We start from the raw sequence: 8,121 nt of genomic DNA on the forward strand, positions 1-8,121 counted from the left end.
ACCTTCCTGAACCCCTGGTGTTCATAACCTCACTAGAATCTGTGTGTTCAATCCTCACACTCAAATCATGAGTTGTAATGTTTGATTCTGCGTGGATTTTGTTTTGGTTTTTCTAGGGTCTGTCCACCCACAGATGACTTGTTCACTGTAATAAAGAAATGTAGCCGAAAACAAGTGTAAACAAATGAATAAAAATGAAAGGAGAGTGCCCAATACGTGTCATTGATTGTGAGTCACAATACCATTCTCGTAGTAATGGATAGATCTTGAAGGGTAGACATGTGTTGAATTTGAGCGCAAATTGAAGAAAATATGATTTGAAGTCTCCAAATGTGGAGTCTCGATCATCTTATCCTGGCTGTTCGCATCCCAGAACCTTTTAACAAGATGGCGCTGTCTTTTAACGTTGACAATGTTAGTAGACTAAGCAATACACGTTCAATTGACCTACATTTTGCATTACATACCACATTCAGTCATGTAAAACATTACTATCACTCAACATACGTACACCGGTTCTAAAACATCCAGTTTTCGTCGACTTGTGATGTAAAACACCTGTGATCCAGGCAAAACAGGTAAGTCACCATTGTCCGTTTTCAACAACAGGGCGTTATAATTTACCCTTTTGCAGTCATAACAAACTGAACCAAACAGCACGCGTTTTAAAATTTAGCGAAAAATTGTGACAATCAAGCCCTTCACTGAACTCTCTGCTCATTTGAAGCATCAAGCAAGTCTAGACCACAAGAAGTGGTACATGCTGTTGAACGCTGAATTCTTAAGAAGATTACAATTACAATTTATTTTGAAAAGAATCAAAAACTAATTTTTTTCCTTAAAAAGAAGCAATGTTACGTTCAACATAAAGCAGAGTACCTCCCGAGACTGGACCTGCTTCAAAACATGTCCAATGAGATCTGATCTCATTCGAAAAATGTTCATAAAAGATATGGAGATCGCATCTTGTACACATATTTGTGGCAAAAGCAGTAGAGCTGTAGGTGTTTAACACTGCCTACGTGATTGTAGAAGATGAGAAGACGGGTCAAGCAGTAGCAGCAGGAATCTCATTCTGAAGTAACGGATTTGTTATTTCCTCAGTGCCGTCTGTTGAAGCAATCAACACAGCAGCAGTTCCTCTGCAGACCTATCAAGAATAAGCATGTGTAGGAGCAACTGACTACATTCAACTTATACAGACTCGTACAAAGATTTGCCTTCAGCCGAACAGAACATCCAAAACCATCACATAACTGCAGTAATACTACAAATCAGTACTAAGTAAGCTTACAGAAGGGCATAGGTAGAAGCTTACATTGAAGCTTACACGGGTCAATCATAAGAAAAGATGGAGTAATTGGCACACAACTAAATCCACAACCCAACATATATCATCGGATGTGGTGAAACTAAAAAATATAACAAATGGCAAGATATGCACATGAGATTGCGACTGCTTTATTTATACCACGAAATTTCTAAGAATTCATTAGAAAACCCTGTAAACACTTACAAAGCACAAAAACCTAAAATTTTGTGGAAAGAAAACGGAAATTTTACAAACACATGTCCTCGATAAGTCACCGCAAGAGTTGCCTAGATTTAAAATCAACATAGCATGAGAAAGGGCAAAGACATCGAAAACCAAGTCCAAACAATTATTCAGGGATTCTATGACAGCACAAAAGCCTCTGTATGTGTACGAGAATGATGGACAATGAAAAAATAGTGAGAGGATAGCAAAGAAAAATCTCACCTCTTGAGCTTTCCGAGGCTTCGTCCAGGACCAAATTCAAAAGTTGGTCATATCCTTTCAAAGTTCCTGTCACTGCAAGATGATTGACGCTTTCAACATAGCAGGATACTGAACACGCTACACGTTACACACCACACTCCGGAATTCCGATCTAACCCCCGACAAAAATAGTTGCAAAGAATCAACGAGATGAGATGACATACTCGCTCAGCTTCACTGAAACCCCTCTATCCACAAATTTGGCCAGATCTAGCACAGTCTCTTTCCTACCTGACTGAGGCCGAACAAAATTCAAACCCTAAACAATCAACAACCTAAGCATGGAACAACCATGTTCTTCAAAACCCATGAATTATTCGGGTTTAAATGGACATCACAATTGAGCTAAAGACCCAACAGAACCATGCGAAGGCGATCACATTCTCCAGAATAGCAAAAAGAAAAAAGAAAAAAGAAAGTAAATAAATAAACACTGCTAAAATGAACCGACATTAGGGCGTCCAACAGACCAAACATGCAATGCACATCATCAAATTAAAAAATACTATTTTTCTGTACCATGATGGGAAATTTCTGCCACCCCTGAAGTAGACGATGAAGTGATCGGATGCACTGCAACCGACAGCACCAAACCCTTCACAGCCAGAAAGAACTGTTGCGACTACAAAGTGGCCCTGGAGTTAGACCCTAAAAGCTGCAAAACCCCCACTCCAATGCCTTCTTGTGCACGTTGAGATCAGCAGGTTTTAATTCAAATCTCTGGGAATTTGACGAGAGAAAAAGAGAAAGGAATAAAGGGAACTGGACTCTTGTGCCTTGGTCATAATGTACTAATGTTTTTATGAGAGTTTTGTACCTCATGCCCTTCCTTCTACTTCTTCTTCTTCTTCTTCTTTTTAAACTTATTACTTATTTTTTGCTTTAAAAAGGAAATTCATTTCTAACCTTGGGCAGTGGGAAAATTTTGTGATTACTGAAAGATCAATATCCATTGTTGAAATATGAAAAGTTGATGTTTAAAAATTTATTGATAATGATCACATTTTACCTGGATAAACTTAAATCTCTTATACAGAACCAGTGTATTCTTAATCATTTTTTATTTTTTATTTTTATTTTATTTTATTGTGTATCTATGTATTAGGTTAAATTTGTAAATCTTGATTTACAAACTTGTCTTTTGACTTGGATTAATGACACACACTAGGTAAAAACCTCATCCTTTTTTAATGAAAATTTAGAATGATATTTTTTCTGTTAAACTTATTGAATTGCTTTTGTATGCTATTATTATGTAACACATAACAGATTTTGTCTTTGCATCATGTTGGTAGGACCCAAGAATTTTGATTTCCGGATTTTTGGTATGATGTTTTCCAATTCATTTAAGATTAAGAATTCCACTATTGTTGAACATCCTTCAAACATCACACCATTATCTTAACCTTGTGACGAGCTTAAATATCCAGTCATGTGTTTGAAACAAAATTTGACATTGGAATTTGACATTTTTTCCTTATTCAATCATTAGATTCAAAACAACAAGGCTTTGCACATGCATGGGGGTTGTTTGTTGTACATTGCTTCTAAAGTTCAAAATATCAAATCTAAAATCTAGACATGCACACTCAACCCACTTGCTCATTTCTTACAAGTACCAACACTAACATAAATTATACAAGTTCATATAAAACCATATAGTTCCATCTCAAGTACAAATGAATGTGTATCAAACTACAAAGAGAATCTTTTTATGTATTCTTGAATCCCACAATGTTTTTGTATCTACATGTATTTATATAACCATGCTACATATCCACATAAAATATTAGATGGGTGATGTTGAACATTTTGCAAGTGGCCAAGTGAACATGAGGATGAATATTCTGTTGGAGGAGGTCAAATGGGAGCTCAAGATTTTGCCATTTCTTATTTGGTGTTCTCCCACATTACTCCCCCCCCACTCTTTCAATGGGAACAAATAGGGGCTTGTGATCATTCTCTTGAAATCCACATTGTATTATACTCCACCAACATGCCAAAAAAAAAGTGGCTCCATCTAAGCAAAATTCATAAGAAGAATAATATAATTACTCCGGCTTTCTTCTGAAGATTTGTTTTTAATTTAATCTAATTATTTTTGTTTTTTGTTAAGATTAAATATGATTTTATATAAAATATGGTGTGATTTCACAAAAATTCTCAAATCTCAAGTGGAGATCATGGAATTGGTATCTCTTTAGATGTTGAATGTAGATTGCCAACTTGAAAATAGAAGAGAGATTCCCTTGGGCATGAAACATTTGAGGCTTTTCATTGTTTGGCACAACATCTATGGTCAAGGATTTTAATGTGAGCCTGGAGAAACACTATTCCATGCAGTTACATACTTTGTCTTTACAAAAATAAATTAAAATAATAATACCAATAATAGTTTACAAAGAACAACACAAAAATGAAGGTCAAAAAATGAAAAGAAAGAGAGAAGACAATATAATTTATCTTGGTAGATTTAATAATGATAACAACAATTAGTGTTATTATATAAATATGACAAAGACATTTTGTGGGGTTTTAGATTGCAGATGTGGACCAAATGAAATGAGCAACTTGATTAGTATTCAAATTTGAGGCTTGATATTTATTTTTTAATTTCAATTCTTAAATAAGATTGAAGACTGTACTAAAAAAATTAATGGATTTTAATTTTCAGAGAATTCTTAACCATTTTGACATCTTGTGCTGTCTTGGAATTGCATCAAATGTTACTTTAACTTGCATTTTTACAAAGATAATTTTAACTCAATATTCATTCTTTATATACGTTCTAACAACCATTAACAGTCATACAACTGCTGCAATACCAGAATGAGTTCAAATGATATGGTAGTAGATGAACATAAAATTATATGTAGCATAGTGGTACTTACCCTGTTTTATTGATCATCCTTCCAATCTTCATTTTTTAAAACACATCAAAGCCCTAACTTATTGAAGATGTATATGTTTAACCTTCAAAACTTGAACAAGAAATTTTAGAATTAGAATCTTACAAGTTTGAACTACTTCCAAAAGAAATTGCATATTACTTTATTAAAAAAAATTGAGATTTTGATTGACCTTCTAAATTACATATACATACAAGGACTCTCTTTACATAGAACCAACTATTCTTTCAAATACATCAAACCATGTGTTATTGTTTCAATGTTTGTTATTTGTTTGTTTTGTTTTTGTTTTGTTTTTGTTAGTTTTAATTATTTTTTCAAGTTTAATAGCCATCATAGAGTTCAAATATAGTTTCAGAATTATGTGACTAATGGTGTATTTGTATGCCAAGAGACATCTACACATGAGTAGAAACATTATAAAGTTGTTTTTATAGTGAAGAATTCAAAGTCCCATTTTTATTAAGTGAACATCTTAGATCTTACATGGATTTCAAATGCTATTTTGAATCATGGTGGCATTTGATTAAAAAAACTAAAACAAACTGTTGAAATGATGATAGCAATAGATACAGGGGGCTATTCTAGCTTGAGATTTTGAATGACAAATGAAGCTGCTTTTTGTATTCATAAAAGTAAGCAATCAACCATTGTAAAGAAAGCGAACCAACGTTTTTTTAAAGCTCAACAAATATATTGTCAGTATTTATTTTGATGTTTTGATATTTTGATATTTATTATTGTTGTTGTTCTTTTCATATGAAGCCAATAGATTTTGAATTCATACAATTTACCTTTTAGAAGAAAGCATTTGAAATGTTTGTTTTGGTGTAGATCATTCCAAGATTCATTACTCTTGAATTCATTGAGCTAAATTATTGTTTTATCAAAAATAACTTCATCAGAATGTTTGGAAAATTCAGTGTGTCTATTGTGTATACACACATGTCTGCACTATTATCTGAATGATCTAAAAAATATGCCATGTAAGCCTTGTTTCAATTGATTTTCAATTGTATTTTTTATAAAAATTAGTTTAATTATAATTATTGTAATTCTAATACCATTTTTTTAAAGCAGCAAAATATAACATCAAATATAACCTTTGAATCTTACAATGCTTGTATGTGTAATGTATCTTTTTGTTGTTGTATCACTGTGTTTGTCCATTGGAGCAATTGATTTTCATGCACATGTCCAAGTCATATTTCACCAAAATAAATAAAATTTATTTTTTTAGCAATTCTCTACGGTTCAAACATATTTTTTAAAAATCAGATTCAATATTTAATTTTAGCATATGAAAAATACATATTTTAAAAACCTTTTTTATGAATAATATCAATATTTATTCACCTGCACTTAACAATTTTGGCATTGTGGAATGTGTGGGTATGTGTATATATATTGAAAAAATTATTCCAATTTTTATTGTTGCCATTATGTCTCCTTATTATTATTATTATGATAACCTTAAGTCATTGTTGGTGTTGTGGGATATTTCTGTATATATAGATTACAATGCTTTTAAAGTAACATTAACACGTGATTTTAGTTGGAATTGTGGCTTCCAACTTTTAGTCTTGTTCTCATGAAATCCAGTCTTGTTTTTTTTTTTTCTTTTTCCTCTTTTGCCCCTTCCTTTATTCCTTCTTGTTCTATATAGATCTTTTGTTATATATCTTTGTTTTTGGTGAGGTGGGGGTGAGCATGTGAGTGATTGATAACTTGTCCTATGACAAAGGAAGCATGACTTTCAACAAGTATTGAGCATCTTTCTCAACTTCAAAAATACACCCCTCACATGGCAGCAGCACCATACGATCTCACCAAAGCAACAATTAATTGGTAATCACAGATAATGGCAACAAAACCATCTTCACAAAAACATTCCTCAAAATCCACACACAAGCTATATAAAGCCGATGCATTGCTTAGTCCGAAGCAATCAAATGAACAAGTTCCAAGCTTTTCTTACAATGAAGATTCCAAGGTCAACACTACCATCCCTAACTCATGACCCAAATGTGTGTTTCTTTTTTGGTCTTCTTTTTACCCACGTTTTTTTTTCTGTTGTCAAGGCATAGAAACCCAAACTGCGCATCATCTAGGATCATTAGTAGAGTTCAGATCCATCACAATAGCACAATAGAAAAGCAAAGAGGTGACTCCTCCTCCTCCGGAATTCTTAACCTTCAAGGCACAGTGATGGTTAAACAGAGTGAAGAACAAAGAGAGTAAAGGACGGGAAGGGAAGGAAAGGGGAGAGCAGATGAGGGAAGAGCCAAGCCAATTCCTGTGTCTAGATTTTGGCATTGATCAGGCTTCGCTGAAGCGAGGGAGCAGGAATCCAAGAGAGGCTTGACACCGGAAACGGGAAGCCCAGCCTGGCGGATTGCAGCCAAAAGGGCTCGTAATCTAGCAGCCGCACGCACGCACGCACGCTCGCATCCATCCGGGGAAGGGCTTTGGACCCCAGTGGCGCCGCTGGAACCGCGACCTCAGCTCGCTCTCCGGTCCTGTAGCGCCTGTGGATCGACGATGTTCGCCATCTCCTTTTTCTCGACACCCAATGGCTTTGATGATGTTGGTGAGAGGAGGGTCTGGCTGCCATGCTGTGGTGCGAGAGTGTCAAAATCGACCCTTTTCCCCTTAGGTCCAACTGCGCCAGGGAACAGCTCGCAAGATGGCTGCGCCTCCCTCCGCCTCGGCAGCACTTCATTACTTCATCCCCTCCCCCACTCCTTGAGGCTCTACCAAGTGGCTGTGCACTCTTCTCGATGGCCTCGCCGCGTCGGAGTCCATATTTTTTCCCATGCTCGAAGGGTTTGTTGAGATTTAAGCAGCTTCACCCATAGTTGCATGGAAGGGTTTTTCCGAGAGGTGCCTCTCGCGGGTTTCGGGCGAATGGAAACGCGATGCGCGTGAGGAGAAGCGGCAGCGGTGTGCCATCCCGTGGACCCCCCACCTTCAGGATTGTGGGGGACTTTTCGGTGCTGTGCTCGGGCATCATCAAGGGTTAGCAAAACGGAACTGAAGGAAAGGTTGGTTGATTGTTGCACAACATGATTTGCAACCAAAGCTGCAATTGGCAACTCTCTCAATCTCTCATGATTGAGGAATTGGGATGGGTGCCGGCATAATCTTAATTTGGCCAGTGAAATCAATGTGTTCTCAAGCTTGACCTTGGTGCAAACTCCTCTGGCATGGGGGTGGGAAAGAAAACAAAGAAAGCAAAAAAATAAAATAAAAATGCCACCTGTCGTTTGGTTCATTCTACATGGCAAAGATGGAATTATGACGCACACTGGCATGATCAAAATGACTATCATTCTAGACCCAAACGTCCCACTGCTCAAGACACAAGTTCTTCACCATGAATTGGCTTTGCCAACCCACAGACTGGATCTACAC

At 36.1% G+C, this 8,121-nt stretch overlaps 1 long non-coding RNA gene across 4 annotated transcripts; it reads right to left on the reverse strand.

Annotated features, from left to right (window-relative positions):
- Window positions 1-720: 720 nt before the first annotated feature.
- On the reverse strand, window positions 721-6,234 carry LOC112279551 (uncharacterized). 4 transcript variants are annotated; one of them, XR_012217083.2, is made up of 7 exons: window positions 6,032-6,234; window positions 5,824-5,863; window positions 5,502-5,577; window positions 4,690-4,779; window positions 2,318-4,117; window positions 1,760-1,831; window positions 721-1,142 (listed from the first exon to the last, which is right to left on the reverse strand). It is a non-coding gene; the product is annotated as an uncharacterized LOC112279551 (long non-coding RNA). The 4 variants fall into 4 exon arrangements; XR_012217085.2 differs by lacking the exons at window positions 5,824-5,863; window positions 6,032-6,234 and having other exon boundaries at window positions 4,690-4,771; window positions 5,502-5,810; XR_012217086.2 differs by lacking the exons at window positions 5,502-5,577; window positions 5,824-5,863; window positions 6,032-6,234 and having other exon boundaries at window positions 2,318-3,818; window positions 4,025-4,117; window positions 4,690-5,463.
- Between the last annotated feature and the right edge of the window lie 1,887 nt (window positions 6,235-8,121).

Source organism: Physcomitrium patens, chromosome 3, assembly GCF_059467195.1.
Source record: "Physcomitrium patens ecotype Gransden chromosome 3, ASM5946719v1, whole genome shotgun sequence".
Classification (NCBI taxonomy): Eukaryota; Viridiplantae; Streptophyta; class Bryopsida; order Funariales; family Funariaceae; genus Physcomitrium; species Physcomitrium patens.